The sequence below is a fragment of the Vicugna pacos genome, unplaced genomic scaffold, assembly GCF_048564905.1.
Source record: "Vicugna pacos unplaced genomic scaffold, VicPac4 scaffold_20, whole genome shotgun sequence".
NCBI classification, from domain to species: Eukaryota; Metazoa; Chordata; class Mammalia; order Artiodactyla; family Camelidae; genus Vicugna; species Vicugna pacos.
Window position 1 is genome coordinate 33,388,447 of NW_027328741.1, and position 21,131 is coordinate 33,409,577.

General features: G+C 32.3%; 1 protein-coding gene and 1 long non-coding RNA gene across 2 annotated transcripts in view; both read right to left on the minus strand.

The window, feature by feature from the left end:
* The window catches only part of LOC140694211 (heat shock transcription factor, Y-linked-like), a 145,033-nt gene that overhangs the window by 59,615 nt on the left and 64,287 nt on the right, over nucleotides 1–21,131 (minus strand). The window lies entirely within an intron of this gene.
* On the minus strand, nucleotides 9,420–11,308 carry LOC140694215 (uncharacterized). The gene is made up of 2 exons (XR_012069966.1): nucleotides 11,124–11,308; nucleotides 9,420–9,739 (listed from the first exon to the last, which is right to left on the minus strand). It is a non-coding gene; the product is annotated as an uncharacterized lncRNA (long non-coding RNA).

Below are 21,131 nucleotides of genomic sequence, written 5' to 3' on the forward strand. Positions count from 1 at the left end.
TGTTTTTTGTATTGAGTTTCTGAATGACACCTATTTGGATTCTCTATTAGTTATATGGCAATATACCATGACTTTAAGTTTGTTTGCTGCATGGTTGACATTGTGTGTGTGTGTGTGTGTGTGCACAGGTGCGTGTGCGTGTGTGTCTGTGTCAGTGTCTGTGTCTGTGTATCTGTGTGTGTGCATGCCCTATAAAGTTAGTGTGATTGGTCATGATCTTGATAAATTATTGCTCTGATGACACTATATAACAGATTGGGAGTTGGAGTCCTTGCTTTTATTTTCTGGTAGTTGGCAAAATTGCACAAGTTTTGGTTTTACTTACCTGAGCTACCTCTGATAATATTTCAAAATGGCACTTTCCAGTCGCTACTGTCTGGATAAAAGATGTGGTTTCATTGTCACTTCTTAGACTTCTCGGGTAGTTAATGCCACTCTTGTCACTGGGCCGGTGAACCCTTCCTTTTATCTGATATCCCATGAGGCTAAGTGTACACATTGAGGAAAGGTGTAAAACAGGTGGGTATTTAGAATCAGGCAAGTGCCTTTCCTATGTCCAGTGTTGCAAGGTATCTTGTCTCCACCACTGTGAATGGGGTGTAGGGACAGTTTCATTAATGTCTGAGTGTCTGAAGGATGGAATTTCTGTCTCCATTGTGGCTCCCTCCTAGTTACATGTGACCATGAGTGCTGGTGCAGTTGGAGTCCGAAGCTGTGTGAACCACTGAGACCCTGTTTCTACTAGGTTCTCTGAAATTGAGGACTCATATATCCTAGTCAGGGGGCCTTGGTTGCATACACCAGATCTGCTCTTCCCACAGTTTAGCCTCTTTTGTGTGTTTTAGTCCACCAAACTACCTATTCACGTGCATTCCAGAGTATTCCTTTGTGTTGTATTTATTTTTGTTGTGATGTGTACGTTTTAGTGACTGTAGATATAAGGGGAGAGACAAAAATTGTTTAAACTTATGTCACTTTTAAAAGTGTATACTTTTTCAATTAAAAGCTTAAATTCTACCAAGGACATTATGAAAACAGTATAGAAATTGAATAAATCAGGTACCTTAATATCATATTACTACAAAATATTTTGATTTCCCTGGTTTTTTTTTTTAACATGTTTCCCACCTACATGCACATTTTACTATAATATAACCCTATAATCCCTTTAAAATCAGTTAAATTATTAAAATATTTCTCTGTGCTGTAAATATAGCCCTGTTGGTTCTCTAATTTATTACTAGTAGCTTGCACATATCTGTCTTCTCCATCCTTCTGCTCTGTCCCCACAGGAAACCACTACTTGGTACACTACACATATATAAGTCATCCTGTTCCTTTATTTTGATTATTTTTCTTATATCTTTTTTCCTCATTCATGTGACAATGTAGAGTGTTTTTCTCCGTATGACTTATTTTCCTATGTGCAACACTCTCGGGGTCCAGTCACATTGTTCCAAATGGCAGAATTTTATTTTTTAATATGACAATGACTAAGAATTTATTATGTTATCTATATCTCACATCTACTTCAGCCAATAATCTGTTAATGGGCAGTTGAGTTGTGCTTCTATCCTTGGCTACTATAAATGATGATGTAAAGAATATTGGGGTAATATATACTTTAAGTTAACGTTTTCATTTTTTTCAGATTTATAACAAAAACTGGAATTGCTGCAACATATAATGCTTCTATTTCTCATTTTCTGAGCACTGTCCACACGTTTATAATAGTGGATGCATCAGTTTATATTTCCACCTAGAGTGTACATAGTTTACCTCTTCTCAAAATTCTTATTGAATTTTGTCATTTGTAGACATTTTATTAATAGCCATTTTGGTTGCTGTGAGATTATATTCCATTCTGGTTTTGATTTATGTTTCTTAATGGATAGCAATGTTATGTTTCTATGTATGAGCATGAAAATCATCCACAAGTCTCATTTTGAAAATTTTCCATGAAGATCTTTCAATTGTTTTTAAGTTGGTGTTTTGTTTTTTAAATATTGAGTCTATTTTGATATATATTTATTATGGATATTAACATCTTGTTGGTTTCATTGTCTGAAATTTTTCCTTCTATTCTGTCTGTTATCATATCTCTTGTTGAAGATTTCTTTGCTCTACAAAAGGTTTTGCACTTCACACTTATACAAGAATTAGAATCCCTGTATCGCATAGTACATCTATTTTTTCCTTAGTAACCTAAAAACTGTAAATGTTACCTTTCGTTTTTTTTATTTGGAGACAGATCAAAAATAAACATTGCCATGATTTATCTCAAAGTCATTTCTGCTCCTGTCCTTTGTCAGAAATTGTATAGTTTCGGGCTTTACATTTAGGAAATCAATCCATTTTTATCTTATGTTGTATACTATGGAAGGAAGTGCTCTTAAATCTTCCTTTTACGGGTATTGTACAGTTTTCCCAGATCTACTTATTGAAGAGACTACCTTTTTTCCATTGTATACTCTTGCATTCTTCATTGTAGACTAATTGACCATATGTGTGTGGGTTTATTTTAGGACTCTTTATTTTGTTCCATTGATCTATGTGTTTTTAAAGTGCCATATATTGATGCATTTATTACTGTAGCTTTGTAGTACATTATAAATTCAAGGAGGATAATACCCACAGCTTTGCTCATTTTTAAATATAATTTTAGAAAATTTGGATCTTTCAAATTTTTGTATAAATTTTATTATTTTTCTCCTTGTTTTGTGAAGAAACATGAATTATGTAAGAAAAGGAATTTACTAAAAGAAAAAACCTGAGAAAAATTGTAAAGTGTAGAGGATAAATCATACAATATTAACAACAACTGGATTGCTGTATAAATCAAAGAAAAATATATAAAGAAAAATGACAATGAAAACAAAATCCATGGGGTATAAAAAAAGCAGTATTAATAGGGATGCTTATAGCAATATAATCCCAGTTACTCAAATAAGAAAAATGTCTCACTTACAACATATTCTTTCAAACAAAATTTGTAGGAAAATAAGCAGTCTTGTTAGTAGAAGGAAAGACAGCTGAAAGGTCAGAACATAATTAAATAAAATAAAGATTAAAGACAGAAACATTTAATCAAACTAAATAATGGCTTTTCAAAGGTAAATAATGTTGATAAACTTTAACCAGACACATGAACAAAAAAGGGAGTACAGATTAATAAGCTCAGAAATACATGAGAAGTTACAGCTTATATCAAAGAAATACAAAGCATCATATGAAGTTACAACAAATAATATGCTAAAAAAATGGAAACCCTAGAAGAAATGGACAATTTCTAAGAAAGAAATAATCTCCAGAATGGAATGAGTAAGAAAATATGAACAGATTATCACTAATGAAATTGAATCAGTAATTAAACAAAATCTCCCAAGAAACAAAATTCCAGGCCTAGACAGCTTCACAGGTGATTTCTGCCAAACATTTAAAGAAGAGCTATCACCTATACTTCTCAACATATTCCAAAATTTTCGAGAGGAATGGAGGCTTCCAACCCCAAATTTCTGTATCACACTACTACTAAAACTGGAACAAATACCTCAAAAAATTACAGGTTACATACTACTGATAAGCATAGATGCATAAATCATCACTAAATTATCAGCAAATCAAACAATACATTAAGAGGATTATACATTATGATTAAGTCCATTTTATTCCAGGGATGAAAAATTGATTCAATGCCCACAAATTTTTCAGTATCATACACCACACTAACAACCTGAAGAATAAAATTTATATGGGCACCTTAATAGAGTCAAAAAATGTTTTGACAATTTGAGTATCTATTTATGAATATATTCCTCCTCAAAGTGAGCATGAGGAAACATACCTCAACACAGTTAAGGTCTTATATCACAAGAACTCAGCTAACATGACACTCACTGATTAAAAGCTTAAAGCATCTCCAATAAGAGCAGGAAGAAGAGAAGAATGCTCACTCTTACCACTTTTGTTAGTTATAGTATTGGAAATTCTAGCCATAGTTATCCAAAATAAAAGTAAGTAAAATATAGCTAATTAAGAAAAGGAGTAAAAGTATCTGCTTGCAGATGACATAATTTAAACAGAAATCCTATAAATGGTGCCACAATACTACTAGGGCTTATCAATGAATTTGGCAAAATTTCCAAATGTAAAATTAACATAGAGAAATCTTGCATTTCTACACACTAAAAAGAAGCTAAATTATACAGAAAGTGAGGGAACTGTCTCATTTACAGTTGCATTACAAAAAAAAATCAAAAAATATATCCAACCAAGGAGGTAAAAGACCTGTATTCAGAAAAGTACAAAATATTTATAACAGAAATTGAAGATAATGCAAACAGATGAAAGGATAAAGTGTGTTCATAGGTGAGGAAAAATATATTTTTTAAATGACAGCATAAGCCAAGAAAATGCACAAATTAAATTCAGTGCCTATCAAAATACCAAGGGCATTTTCAGACACTTACAATAAATCACTCAAAAATTTACATGTAAACACAAAAGAATTGAAATAACTAAAAAAAAAAGAAAGAAAAGAATACAAACAGACTGAAAACACAAAAAAATTTGACAAAGAACAAAGAGGATATATCACTGTCCCTCATTTTAAACTATAATACAAAACTACAGTAATAAAAAGAATACAGTAGTGACAGAGAACAAGCAGAATATTAGAACACAAAGAATGCCTGAAAATGAAATCAGACACTTATGGTCATTTAGCCCATTACAAAAATGAATATACAGTGGGGGAAAGGTAACCAACAGGCACATGAAACTGATCAACATCACTGACCATCAGAAAAATGCAAGTCCAAAACACAATGAGATTTTATGTCACGCCTGTCAGAATGACTATTATCAAAAAGTTAACAAACATAAGTCTTGGTGAGGATGTAAGAAAAACAACCCTGATGCACTGCTGGAGTGAATGGAAATAATTGCTGCCACTGTGGAAAACAACATGGAAATTTATCTAAAAATAAAAATGAAGTATAATTCTACATTTCCATATCTGGATACTAATTCCAAGAAAATAATTACACTAATTAGAAGAGATAAATTCAACCATATATTCACTGCAGCATTATTCACAATAGACAGGATATACAAGCAAATTAATTGCTCAAAATATGATGGATAAAGAAGATATGTGTTTATAAAATATATATCTACCCATTTAACTACAGATTTACCTATATTTATATATATATACATACACACAGAAACTATATATATATGCAGTATATATATATATATATATATATATATATATATATATATGTATACACACTCACATAAAAATACAATGGGTTATTATTCAACTCTAAATAGATTAAGTTTTTGTCATTTGCAACAAATGGGTAGACCAAGAGTGTAATATGATAACTGAAATAAGTCAGAAAGGGAATGACAAATGCTGAATGATTTTATTCACATTTGGAATTTTAAACAAATGAGCTTAACAACACAGAAAATGAGTTATACATATAGAAAGAAACAGGTTGTTCACAAGAAGGAGGGAAATGGGGTAAGGAAAAGAAAAAGTTGAGGAAAATTAAGAGAGAAATTTTTCCAGTTGCAAATTAAATGAATCACGGACAAGAAATATACTATATGGGGAATAGTCAATAACTATGAAATATCTTTAAATAGCAACATATCATAACTAGATATATTCTGGAGAACAGTTTGAAATGTATTAAAAATAGTGAACAGTATGTTGTGTAGGAGAAACTAATGCAGAGTTATAGATTAAAGTACACTTCAAAAACAAACAAACATGCTTATAGTAAATGAAAATAGATTTGTAATTAACAAAGGCAGGGTTGGAAAAGGAGGATTTATTTAATTCACTCAAATGCTACAAACCTCCAGCCGTAAAATAATCGTGTTCTAGGGATGCCCCATATTAACTTCAAAATTACAAGTAATACTGTTTTATGTTCTATATGAATGTTGTTAAGAGAGTAGACAATAAGATTTCTCATCACAATCAAATACAAATTGTATTTCTTTAAAATTGTATCTAAATGAGTTAATGAATTCTCCTTAAATTTGCTATGATATATATTAAATTATACTTGTATATCAAATCACTATCCTGTGCACCTAAACTTACACAATGTTTTATGCCAATTATACCTCAATTAAAGCAGGAGAAATGGAAACTCAAAGGTCGTTTTTCCCATGTCATTTCTCATGATTGTATTTGCAGCTAGTAAACTTGAGTCATGATATACTTATCCTAGGTAAAGATACTAATAAATAAGTGATTCTAATAAGTTATACATAAAGATAGTAATAAAATAAGAGTTTTACTATGCCTTAAACATTCTTCATCTTAACAGCCCACTGCTTCTGTAGGCATCAAAATTTCAATCTGTGTATTCATCTGAGATTAGGGAATGGATTCAAATTTAAAATTGGCTGCTCTTGCTGTGAGTGATAAAGTTCACTGTCTCTGACCGATGGTCTCATCTCCCCGACAGCATCTGTAAGAAATGAACATGCTAGGTTGCTAAAAATCTAAGCATGTTTAAATCTCAGAACTCCTACAATTCTTAACTGTTTTGCAATGGGAATGCAATACTGACAAAGACTTGATTTTGGATAACAATGTTTTGTTTTCTTATGGCTGCATTATGGAATGTGAGGATAATCCCTGAGATCCACAACAAACATTCTTGCTCAAGTGCTGGGCAAAGTAGTGTAAAGCTTCTGCATTATTAAGACTGAGGACTGATTTCAAAATGATGACTATGCTCACTCTAATCCTGGTAGCCCAAGGAAAGAAAGGTTATTACAATTTCTAGGTGAATGGGAATAATTCAGTGGTTCAGACTCTACAAATCAGTCAACGTGTGTTCCAAGCCAAAATATGGTGTGTCAACAATGAGAATTAAAAGAGAAAAACTTAGACATAAGCTTAAATTAAAAAGGTGATAGAGTCCGGTGCTGGGCTCTGGGGACTGGAGAATGTGTATGCCTCAGTCCCATTCAAGGGTTCAGAGGCATGGCCCTAACATCATCTCGGGATTCAATGAGCAGGTAACAATTACTATACTGGAAGAAATATAATCTACCTCTCCCTGATCAGAAGAAAATCTGGTGGCTCAATGAAACTCTTAATTCAGAGAGATTCTGACAGATGCAGAGGAATAATTCACTGATGGCTCAACTAAGACAAACTTAGTTACTGCTTAACAATCCATCTTCACACACACACACAGTGGTAGAGAGACTTGTAGTATTTTGTGGGAAGAATTCAGTGGGCAGAGCTCAGAGAATAGATTTCAAAGCACCAGCCAACTTTTGTACTTTGGTCAAAAGTCTAGTTTTTCCCAGGTAGAAAACTACAGATGGACAAACAAAGAATATTCTTCTTTACGTTTCCTAATTTTGAAAGTAAACTGTAGCTTTTGACTTACCAGTATAGAACCTTGTTAAGATGATCACGGTAAGACCCACTGTCTGATAAGGGAGCTGGAAACTAGCTGCTGAACCAGCCCATCTGAACCCCAGACTGCTAATGTAAGCAACAACATAGCCATCATCAGAGTTCAGCTGACAAACTTAAAAGCTTGATGTTTCTGTTGTAGGAAGAACCACAGCTGTCCAGACACAGTTCTCCAGCTGCAAGTGGTCTCTTTTCTTCTCTTGGTATAGGTCATTTTGGTGAGATGTTGCTAGAGTTAACCCTGGCCCATTTGCCCATTCTCCACAATATCAAAGGCTTTCTTCACAACAGGTGACAAATTTTCAGTACTCTATTCTGCCATTCCAGACTTATCAGCTGACACTGGCTGCATCATTGTAAGCAGAAGCCTTAGCGTCCCTGACCTAGCCAACAATTTTCCAGCAATTCAGGGTATTTCACATTATGAAAATGCTTCACCTTTTATTTTAAATTAATGGGAAATAGTCAAAGACTTCCATGAATATTTTAAATTTCTTAATATCTCCAGAAATTTGGTATTCTTGCACTTGGACAAATTTTTAATTCTATCACCCTCGCCTCCTTCTAGTCCACATATTTTAGATTGCAATTTGATTACTGAATACCACCACCCCATCCAAGGGAATAATACATCTTAGAAATTTCCTGTGTGAAGGTTAGAAGGGGCACAAGTTATGTGGGGTATATAAACCTACATTAAATGTTTGCAATGGCAGTGTCTTTTCTGGAAAAAGCTCTGATTCTATGAAGTAAATTAATTAGAAGGCAGTATAATTATTGGTATGGGGAAGAGAATCAGATTTTTTGGGATGGGTGGGTGATGAAGAGACAGGAAAATATCCAGCAAATGAGAAAGGAATGATTTAGGCCTATGGAGGTATGACTTGAGAAGAAAATAATACATAGTCTTCTGTACCTACCTCCAATTACTGTCTTGAGTGACTAGTCCTTGCACTGTGAAAAGAGCTAGTTTGTGGTGTAGAGTAAAGACCATAACGAAATAGTTTGAAAACCGAGAGTTTTGTTGTTTCAGGAAAGTAGATTTTGCTTAAAGTCAACATGTATTTTTCATTCACTAAATACTAAAATGCATCCTGTGGTATGTGCTGTGCTTACTGTGGTGGTATCCAAGATAGACAAGGAAAGCGGGATAGACAGAAAATATCTGGAGGAGGTGGTTTCTGTGCTGAGAGGAGGATAGTCTAAGTAGGTAAAATGAGGACACCCAACGTCCAAGTATGAGCTGGAGTAAAACTGTTGAGGTTGGAGCTAACATGGTTGAGAAGCATTTGCCTGGATATATATCCAGATACACTGAAACATAAAGATATGTCAAGGTAGTCAGATGCCAGATTTATAAAGAAATGACTAAGCTAAGTTGAGTTAATTTTGTGTGATTAGATTTGGAAAGGCATTAAGTTTCACCCTGAGTATGTAACCTTTTCTTTGGCTGGAACATAAAAGCAACATAAATTATTAACTAGAAAATATAGTGTAGACTCTTGAGGGCAGGAAATGAAAGCACCAATTGGAATGCTTTGAGAACAGCACAAAGAAGACCATAGATAAATTACTTCTTAAATTCTACCACATGCTGAATGTGCCATCTGAGAATACATCATGTGACCTTTTTGATTCCAGGGATGACATAATAGAGACCATGATCCCTGGGCCAGTTCCTGAATGTATCTCCTGTTCCAAACTATCCTAACTTAACACATTTAATACTTTCCAGGATGAACCAGAAACCACTTAGTATTTTTCCCTCTCTCCATGTTTTATTATTTTTTCAAATTCTTCCATTTTTTCTTCTTCTTTACATGAAAATATTTAAATTTACTCCCATATTGTTCCATCTAAGATCATATCAAACAAATATCTCTTTTTTTCTTTAAATGTCAAGTTAGTCTCCCATTTAACTCTTAACTCTTTTAAAAAATACTAAGGAAAATACAGGTACACATCTATGTTTATTGTTCAAATAAGAAAATAGCAGATAGTTGTCGACATTTGCCAACATCAGTTATAATCTTTGTTTCCTGCATAATCTGGTAGTTCTCTGGTAGATCAGTTGTTATTAGGATGACATTCATAAACTGAAGATGGCTGATGAGTTGGCCTTGAAAGAGAAGTAGCTGATGTATCAGCTATCACTGGCACTGGAAAGAGTGGGTTGCACCCTGGTTGAAGTTTAGGAAAATGACCTTCATTTGCAGATATGTTCTGATATGTATTTGGAAAAGTAGAAGGCTTCAACATCAATCCAAAATAATTGCTCTGTTTGGGAGATAAGATACTCTACTGAGAAGTAGAAATTCTAGTTCAAATGGAGTTCACAACACGGCCATTTATTTCATTGTAACTGCTTTGAGAGTGCCCGTGGACAGTGGTCAACTGATTGAAAATATCTCGTTGATCCACTGCAATTTGTTCTGTTGGTCTGACATTGATGATGGAGGAGAAAAATCACCTCTGATCGGGGTAGTTTTATCACCAATTATGTGGCTAGTAGAGGGCTTTCTCATTAGAGGCATGTTTAAATTTGCAGAAGGTAAAAATGCACTTTCTTCAATAGTGTCAGCCACAAATCCAGAATTATTATTATCCACATAATACCCTGCTTTAAGTACTGCTCTTTGAAGTCTTCAGACAATGAAGACACCAGAGAGGCATTTTTAATCCCAACTCTTCTTTTTATTCTCACTAAAAGCTGGGGACAGCCTCATTTAAAATTTGGATTATGATAAAAGTGCAGCTACAACCAAAGGAGAAACATTTTAGTAATATTTATACAAAAATTCAAGACTACAATAAGCCTAACATATTAAACCTGATTCCACGTTTACTATGCAAGGATAATATCATCAAAATATGAATATTGCTAACAATATTTTGAAGTTCCTTATTTGGAAAATACACATTTAATTATTATAGTCATCAAATTTAAATGTTAGCATTTACAGTAACTGTGAATGCCAGTTTTGAAAAGCAGCTTTAATACCTTTATATGAATTTCTGGAAAGATTCATAGTTGTAAGCAAAGTTTCTCATAATCTTGAATAATTAAGGCACTGTCCTCATTTTTTAGAGTAAAGTATTTTAGCCTTAACAGTTTTATACAATTTTCAAAATCTAGCTTTACATTTATATTACCATTGATTGATGTGCAAAATAAAATTTTATATATAAGTTACCAAGTGGTAATTAAAATTTCTGAATATCTCTTAATACAGAGACTTCTTTTTCTTCTGCCGGAAAGTCAGCAAGACAAGCACACCTTTGAAAATTCTGCCTCACTTTCCTAAACCCATAAATGTTAATGTGTCTAAGTAAACATTTCATACTTCCAGTTTCAAATATTCTGAAAGGGGCCTTTTTTCCAAAACTTCCTTCTTCAAGACAACTTCATCAATCACTATGGAAGATCCATTATCACCCCACCAGATGGATTTAAATTGGTCACTCCCAGACATTTTCCAGAGCTTTGTTGGAAATGTCAGAGAACCAAAATCATTATCTTCATCTGGTTCAGAGATACAATGTGTGTAACATGGTCTTTTTATCAAGGATTCTTCAGACAAAGTCTGAAAAGCATTTTCTTCAATCATAGAACTCAAGTCCAAGTCCCCAGAGAATGTTTGATCACACAATAGAGATCTACCGGAGTTTCCTGAGCCAGTTGGTCCATCTTTATGAGACACATCTTGAATTTCTGAAGAAACATGTGCCATCACAAATAACTTTTTCTACAGCTACTTTTCTAACCTGCATGATTTTGAGCACTGCAGCTTCAAATGCTGCTTTGGCAGGCCTGAACAGATAAACTGCTAGGCCTTTCACAATGGTTCTCAACTTGAGAAGCTGTGACATCACAAAACGACTGGTATCCCAGCAACTCAAGTGTAACATTCAGCCAATGTTTACTTGTCATTCATCCAGTTAAAATGAAACATATAGGATGCTTTTTTTATAGTGTGATCTGCAAATATTATCCCAACAAATTTTTATAAATAATTTAGTTTTGGGGTGTATGAAATAAAACCAATCTCCATACTTTTGTATTGAAATTTATGCCAGATTTGTGAACAGAGTATAAATATAGCACAAATTATATAAAATAACTTTAAAGTTTTGGAATTTAAAGTGAAATTCGTGTAAAACTTGTAGAGAAAATATATATCTATTTCAATATCATTTGTAATTAAATTGAAGCATAATTTGATTAGGAAATGGAAGTAGGTATTTATTTGTGTACTTTATAATAAGTAGTTCAATATTCAAAACATGAGCAGATTAAATGTCAGTTTATTTGTTTTGTATATAAATAAATGGTAAATAATCATGAAATAAATTTAGATAAAAATAATGCATCAAACTTAAATCCCAAAAGGCGGAATTTTTGTTTTAAATTGTAATTCATTTCTGTAAGTAAAACAAATGTAATTTAATATTCTACTCTAAAATTACAGAAGAGAGAATCTTATTGTATATTTACGAATGTTTATTTTTGCCATTCTTTCAATCAGAGGTTTTTCAGTCCCCAGAAGCAATAAATTTTCTTTCCATCTTTATAATCCATTCAATTGTGGCTTCTGTTAAGTGTTCCAAAATGATGTTTATAAGTACACTTATACACAAGATCCTGGGTTCAATAAGCAGTGCCTCCATTAAGGGGTAAACAAACAATCAAAAAACAAATAAATAACACTATATGTGATTTGGGGTGGAAAAGACCAAGTAATGCATTTTGGGAAGGAATATGTATCTCAGTCCTGAAACATTTCACATTGTTAGTAAAATATGGCATTTCAAGGCAAGTGTTTTGTTCACTAAATGTAAATAATAGCTATGTTCTGTATCAGTAAACTGTAGAAAATCCAGTTCTACCAAAAGTTACATTCTTTATTTAGAAATAAATTCCTTTAAACATAAGCCAAATTAAAAATGAGGGATAAAATTTTTTAATAAATAAATGTAAACTCAATCTGTAATGTAAATTTTTCTTTCAGTATGTGAAAATTCCATTCTAAATAAATATTAGCAACCAGAATTCATTACATATTATAAGTATTATAAACTATAGTTAAGAGGGATTTAGTCCTGATTCATAAATATTACTTACCAAATTCAAATCAATATATGTGATACAATCCCTTAAAAAGCAGAGAATTCAAAAACATCAATCTCAAAAAATGTAGGAAAATTTTTAACAAATCTGATCTTTACTTTTTTATAAAAATATTCTTAACAAATTCACTTTAAATACAATTTAAATAAACATAATAAAAACCATATATGTAAAACCCATGACTATCATCAAGTTCAATTTTAACATACAGGAAGGTTTTCCTCTGGTCCAGTAATAAGAAAAAGTAGTTCATTCTCACAAGTGCTAAATTACACTATTTGAAGACCTAGCCAGAACAACTAGTCAAGAAAAAATATAAAAGGCATCCAATTTGTAAAAAAGCAGTAAAATTTTTAGAGATGACATAATTAAGCATAGATAGAAAACTCCATAGACTCCTCCAGTGACTGTTAGAAATAATGAACAAACTTAGTAAACTTGCAGAATACAAAATCAATATACAAATATCCATTGCATTTTTATATAGTAACAAAATATTATCAGCAAGAGAAATTAGGAAAACAATTGTGTGTATATTTATACCAAAAAGAATAAACAAGGAATACATTTGATAAGTGAAATAAAAGATCTAAATATAGATCTATAAATTACATGTGCAAGAAATAAAATAAACCAAATAAATAGAAAGATATTCTCTGCTTATGGATTGTATACAATGTGAGGATCTATTCTAATCTATCTTTTACATGATCAATCTCCCCTGCACTACTTATTCAGGAGAATGTCTATTCTTCATTTTATACTCTTGCTTCCTTTTTCATGGGTTAATTGATCATAGGTGTGAGGGATTATATCTGGTTGCTCTATTCTCTTCTATTGATTGGTGTCTGTTTTTGAGCCAGTTTCATGTTGTTTAAATTACTAAAGCTTTGTTGGACTGTTTAACTTCAGAGAACTATACACTATTAGATTTAATACTCTTTTTCAAGATTATATTGGCAACTTATGGTCTAAGTGGTTACATATAAATTTTGAAATTAACTGTTCTATTAACTGGAAAAATCTCATGGGTACTTTGTCATGAATGACACAAAATGTAGATTGCTTTGGGTAGTATGTTTGTTTCAACCACATTGTATCACATCATTAACATAAGAGGAATTTTCATTTTTTTGGGTCAGTTTTAATTTCCTTCATCAATGTTTTCTATTTTTTAACGTATAGGTTTTCTCCTTATTTGTTAACTTCATTTATATGTATTCTATACATATATATGTAATTATGTATATTATATTTGTAAACACGTTTACTACACAAATACAACAGGCAGAAGACAGTGGTAAGACATATTTAAAGTCCTGAATGAAAGAAAGCTGTAATCTAAGATAATTTGTCAAGCAAGGCTATCCTTTAGAATAGAAGGAGACATAAATAACTTCCACTAAAGCAAGTACTAAAAGAATTTAGCAACAGAAAAAGAAATATTGAAAGATCGACTCTAAAAAAATAAATGAAGCAGGATTCTATAGAAAGGAGAAAGGCATAATTAGAAAGGCAATAGCTACAATGTCTTACAATAGAATAAATATGATGTTGCAGAACAGGACATCAAAAATTTTAAGGGTCAGAGAGTGAAACAGGACAATAAAGAGTATTTCCTTATTGTTTCTGTTCTCTATAGAAGGGGTTAGAATTTGTATTCCTATCAGTTAAAATAAAAAGATAAAGTAAAGGGTCAATATACATCAAAACAGGGTGGCCATAAGTCAAAACTTACAATGAAGTCACAAAGCCAAAAAGAAACCAAGATAATAAAAGAAAACTTATCAAGCCACAAAAAGAAAATGAAATGAACAAAAAGGAAATACCAAATCAACTGGAAAAATAAGTTCAAAATGGAAATGAACACCAGTCTATCAATAATTATCACAAATGATAATGGACTTAGTGTTTCAATCAAAAGATATATATTGTCAGATGGGATAATATAACGAGACTCTACATTATGAAGCATACAAGAGTCCCACTTTTGTAAGAGGAACAAAAATTAATTGAATGTCAGAAGATGGAAAATTATATTGAATGCAAATGGACATGACAAGAAAGCAGGACTAGCAGTATAGACTTCACACAAAACAGACTTTACAAAAAATGTCATAGAGAACGATAAACAAGGACATGAAATAATGATTAAAGGAACAATAAAAAATGAGGGTATTAAACTCATTAAGATATATATACTGAATATAGGAGCACCTAAATACATTTAGCAAATACTAATAGATGAAAAGGGAGAAATGGATGGGAACACAAACCCATTCGGAAGCTACATCTCCCCATTACCATCACTAGACTGGTCTTTCAGACAGAAATTAAATAAGGGAAAAAAGATACAAAAAGATACGATAAAATAATTTGAGTTGGTTTATATTTTCAACACAGTACTCCACCCCAAACAGAATATACATTCTTTTCAAGTTCACATGGAATATTTTCTAGAAAAGATTATGTACTCATGCACAGAAGAATCCTCAACAAATTTAAGAAAATAAAACAAATTTGAAGCATCTTTTCTGAGTATAATACCATGAAACTAGAAATCCTTCACAGAAAAACAGTGTGAAAAAATGACAGCATGTAAATTAAACACCATGGTACTATAACAAGTAGGGGAGGTGAAGAAGTAAAAGAAGAAATTAAAAAATATCTTGAGAAATATGTCAAAATACTACACAAAGTGAATGGAATACATTTAAAGCAGGCTTAAGAGGTAAGTTTATAGTGACAACCATCCTCAAATTAGAAGAGCAATTTCAAATAAATAATCAAATGTTCTATGTACACTAATCATGAAAAGAAGAGCAAACAAAACCAAAACTCAGCAGAAAGAGAGAAATAAGAAAGAACAATGAAGAAAGAATTGAAATACACATTAAAAAATAGAAAAAATCAATTAAAGTCTTTTTTGAAATAGTAAGCATAATTCACAAAATTCTGGACAGGCTCACCAACAAGAAAGGAGAGAGAACACAAATAACATAAGAAATGAAAATGCACAAACTACAAAGAGTACAACAAATTTGCATAATATCATAAGTGAACAACATGAGCAACAGTATGGAAACAAAATGGATAACCAGGAATAAATGGAGAAGTTTTTGAAAACATTCAGCCCACCAATATTGCATCAAGAATAAATTAACCATTTGAACTGTCATATCACCAGAAATTGAAAAGAATTATCAATAAAATAAAAAATCTCTGCAAGCAAAATTCAAACCAAACTAGATTCACTGGGGAATTTGACCAAACATACAGAGAAAAATACATACCAGTCCTCCTCAAACTCTTCCAAAAATTGATATGGAGAGAGTACACCCAAACTCACACTGTGAGGCCAACATCAACCTGATAAAAAAACAGGACAAAGACACTACCCCAAGAGAAAACTATAGGCCAATAACATTGATAAACATTGATGTAAATGTCCTTAAGAAAGTATTAACAAACAGAATCCAACAGCATGTAAAACAGATTATACACCATGGTAATTTTACTTCATCCCAGGAAAACTAGGATGGTTTAACTTATGCAAATAAATCAATCAATTTTAATACACCATATCAATAACTGAGAGGACAAAAAACCACATGATCATCTCAGTAGATGCAGAAATAACATTTGAGAAAAATTAACACCTATTTGCAGTAAAATTTCTTGTAACAGTGTGCTAGAGGGACCATATCTCAACATAATGAAAGCTATTTATGACAAACGTATAGCCAGAAAAATACTCAATGTTGAAAAACTGAAACACTTCCAACAAAAACCTGAGACAAGACAAGGTTGCCCATTCTCACAATTTAAATTCAATATAGTCTTGGAATTCCTAGCCACAATGATCAGGCAAGGAAAAGAAATAAAAGGATTCAGACTGGAAAAGAAGATGTAAAATTGTCATGATATGCAGACATGACACTATATATTGAAAACTGTAAAAGCTTCACAAAAAATTACTAAGGCTAAAAAAGGAACTGGGCAAGGTACCCAGAGTAATGTATAAAAAGGAGGTGAATGAAATATACATGGAGAACTAGAAAATATTGATTGAGGAAATCAAAAAAGATTTGAAGAATTGAAAAGATACCCAAAGTTCTCGTAATGGAAGAAACAAAATGGTTAAAATGGTCATATTGCCCAAGGCAATCAACAGACTTAATGTGATTTCCTATCAAATTATGCCAAACTTCTATTTTTGGGACTGAAACAAATGATTCTAAGATTTACATAGAGTCATAAAAGATCCATAATTTCCAAAGAAATATTAATGAAAAACAAAGAGGTTGGAGGAATAAACCACCAGTTCTCCATACACTATTGCAGAGCTACAATGAACAAAATGACAAGATATTCATACAGAAAGAGGCTTATGGACCAAAAGAACAGAATAGAGGGCCTAGGAATAAATCTACAGGCCTACGTTCTATTAATTTTTGACAGAGTAGCCAGGAATATGACAGAGAAAAGACCATCTCTTCACCAAATGATGTTGGGAATCTGGATAGCAGCATGCAGAGCAATGGAGTTAGAACATTCCTTCACTTCATACACAAGAATAAACTCAAAATGGCTTGAAGACTTAAATGTAAGGCAAAACACAGTAAATCCCCTAGAAGAAAATATTGGCAAAACACTCTGAGATAAATCTCAGCAATGATCTCCTAGAACAGCCTTCCCAGGGAAGGGATGTAAGAGCAAAATTAATAAATGGGACCTAATAAGACTTATAAGCTTTTGCACAGCAAAGGGAAACATAAACAAAGCAAAATGACAACCTGCAGGATTAAAGAAAATATGTAGAAATGTGCAACTGACAAAGGCTTAATTTCCAAAATATAAAGATTTCATACAAACTATTAATAATACTTAAAAAAAAACAAGAAACCCAATTTGAAAATGAGCAGAAGCCCTAAACAAGCAATTCTCCAAAAGAGACATACAAATGCCACATAGATATATTAAAAAAAAATTGCTCACTACCATTATCAGAGAAGGGTAAGTTAAAACTATAATAAGTATCACCTCACAACAGTCACAATGGTCATAATTCAAAATTCCACAAACATTAAATCCTGGAGTATCTGTGGAGAAAGATGACTCTCTTACACTGTTGGAAAGAATGTAGATTTGTGCAGTCATTGTGGAAACCAGGGTGGGGTTTCCTCAAAAGAATAAAAATAGACTTAACATACGATCCAGCAATCCCACTTCTGGGTATAAATCAAAGGGAACCCTAATTCAAAAAGACATCTATACCCCAATGTTCTTTGCAGTGCTATATACAACAGCCACGACATGGAAGCAACCTAATTGTCCAACAACACATAACAGTATTCAGAAGTTATCCCGTATTTACATAATGGAATAATAATCTGCATTAAAAAATGATAAAACAATGACATTTGCAGCAAAATGGATGTCCCCAAAAAGTGTCATTCTAATTGAAGTAAGCCAGAAAAAGAAAGAAAAATAATACATGACATGATATATGCGGAACCTTAAAAAAAATTTGGATGAGGACACTATGATTTCATCTACAAAACTGAAACACACTCACAGATCTACTAAACAATTTTATGATTACAGCGGAAAGGGGATGTGAGAGGATATATTTGGGAGCTGTAGATTCATAAATTTTTTCCACTATATATAAAAGTAAATTTTTTCAAAATTTCTCTTGTATAACACAGGGCAGTAAGTCAAATATTGTGAAGAAATGTTTAATAGGCACATAAATATATGCATGTAGTGGGACACTGTGCTATACACCAATGATTGACACATTGTAAATGGCAGTATTTCAATGATAAATCAATGAATAAACATGTAAATAAATAAATAATAACTAAATAAAAAATATTTAATAATAAATGAAATAAAAAGATTCACACTACTTAAATTTACACCTCATGGATCTAGGAGAAAACAGAAAGAATAAAGAAGAAAATTGAATGAATGAGAGTATGGCAAATAACAAGAGATGCAATTGGAAAGGTAGAAAAAAATATACCTAAGTCTGTTTCTTTTAAACATAAACTGGACATATGTTTATGTTGGCTAAGAAAATATAGACTCAAATAAAATTAGAAATAAAAGATAAGATATTACCACTGATGTTGTAGAGATGCAAAACATCATAAGAAATTACCACTAGCCAACGATTTGAATGACCTAGAACTAAAGACAAATTCCCAGAAACATATGTTTTCCAATACTGAATCAAGAAGTAATTAGAAAGATAATAGAGCAAAAGTGTGTTTGAGTAAGTCAATAATTCAAACTTCCAAAAGCAGAAAAAATTTACAAAACGACTTTACTGGTGAATTCTGTCATACATTTGAAGACAATTTTTCACCAATTCTTCCCCAAATCTTCCAAGAGTTTGAAGGGGGTGAAAGATTCCAAACATATTTTATGATGTGAGCTTTATTTGCTTAACAAAGCTAGAAAGGACATACGCACATACGCACATACGCATATACGCACATACGCAAAAAATAGAATATTATCCCTGATGAACATATGTGCCAAAATTCTCAACAAAAAACAAGCAAAATTAATTCAACAAAACATTTAATGTATCATAAACATACATGAGTAAAGGTATATATCCCTGGGTTTAAGTATACATCAAAATATTCAAATCAATAAAGGTGACATGCCACACTAATGGAATGAGAAATAAAACTCACACAATCATCACAATAAGTGCAGAAAGAGCATTGTATATAATACAACATCCTTTTAAAATACTCCCAACAAATTAAATTAGCCCTGTCAGTGGCACGATATAATTTACACACAAACACTGTGTCGATAGAAGCGAAGCAGTTCTCTGTTTTTTGATTCTTAGAAGAAGGGTTTATATAGGACATGCACAATGCTTCACATATAATCTAGGTTATAACAATGTTAATAATCTTAAGCTATTTATGTTCCCATGTTCCTGCAGTAAGCGCAGGATGTTAAATGATCAAGAATTGTTTTAAAGTTCATCACGGAACATCATTAATTAGGCCATCTCTTATCCAGCCGGCTTTGCCTGTCTTAGGATGTCCTCCTCTGACGATCTTACCCAGCATAGGCTATCCAGCCATCCATACTGGATACATTGAGTAGGCCATTTCTTATCCAGCCTGGATATGTGACATTCCTCACAGATTGTTTATCAGTTCAGCCCATGGGCTTATTCTCTAGAACCTTCAGACAGGGGCCTACAAACTCAACATCCCTTGACAGAAAACTGGATGAAGAAAATTTGATGTATATATGCAATGGAATCAATACTTTGCATTCCTATCAACAGTGTCCACGCTGTTCCTTTTTCTCCACAATCTCACCAACATCTATTTCTTTTCTTTTTGATGAGAGCCTTCTGAAAAGTGTGAGGTCTTGTCTCATATTAGGTTTATGACTTTCCTAATAATTTATAACTCTGAACATATTTTCATGTGTCATTTGGCCAACTCTATGTTTTCTACAGAAAATTGATTCTGATCTATGTATTCCGTTCCTATGGACTTTTTTTAAATTGGTTTGTTTGGTATTTTTTATGTTGTTTTGGGGTACGAGTTTGCCATATATTTTGGATATTAACACTTGATTGAAAATTATCACTTAAAAATATGTTCTACCATTGTGTTGGTTGACTGTTCATTTTATTGATCATTTCTTCTGCAGTGTAAATCTGTTTAGTGTGACACAATCATATTTTGTTAGTTTTATTTCTGCTTTCCTTGACAGAGGAGGCATATGTAGAATCAAATTAAGTCCAATATCAGAGTGTACTTCTTATATTTTACCCTAGGATTCTTTAATTTCAGGTTTTATGTTTCATATGCCCATGAGTGGGATTGCTGTGTCAAATGATATGTCTATTTTTATTATTTAAATGAACTTCCATAATGTTTCCAAAGTTGTTTCACAAATTTTATTTCCCACCAACAGCATTGGAGAGTCCCTGTTTCTCCACAACTTCCCCAGTCTTTATTACTTGTAGACATTTGGATGACAGCCCTTCTCACTAGTGTGAGGTAAAACATTATTTTATTTTTGTCTTGCCTTTGTATAATAATTTGCCATGTGAGCACGATTTTATATTCCTGTTTGTCATCTGTGTGTCCCTTTTAGAGAATTGTCTTCTGCTCATTTTCTGGCTGAGTTGTTTGTAGATTTTTGAAATGGTGTTGCATGAACATTCTGTGTAATTTAGAAATTAGCCTCTTATTGATAACATTGTTTCCTAATGTATTCTCCCATTTGAACTCCATCTTTCCATTTTGTATATTTTGCTGTTTAGAAGCTTTTAAGTTTAATTAGGACCTACTTGTTTATTTTAACTTTATTGTTTTCAGCTTGGGAGTGTGACATAAGGAAATTTTGCTACAATTTTTGTTTTGTTTAGCCTATGTTAGATTCCAGAAGTTTTATTGTGTCATGTATTAGATTCAGATATTTAAAACATTTTGAATTTATTCTTATACAGTGTGAGGGATTGTTCTAATTTCATTGATTTACATG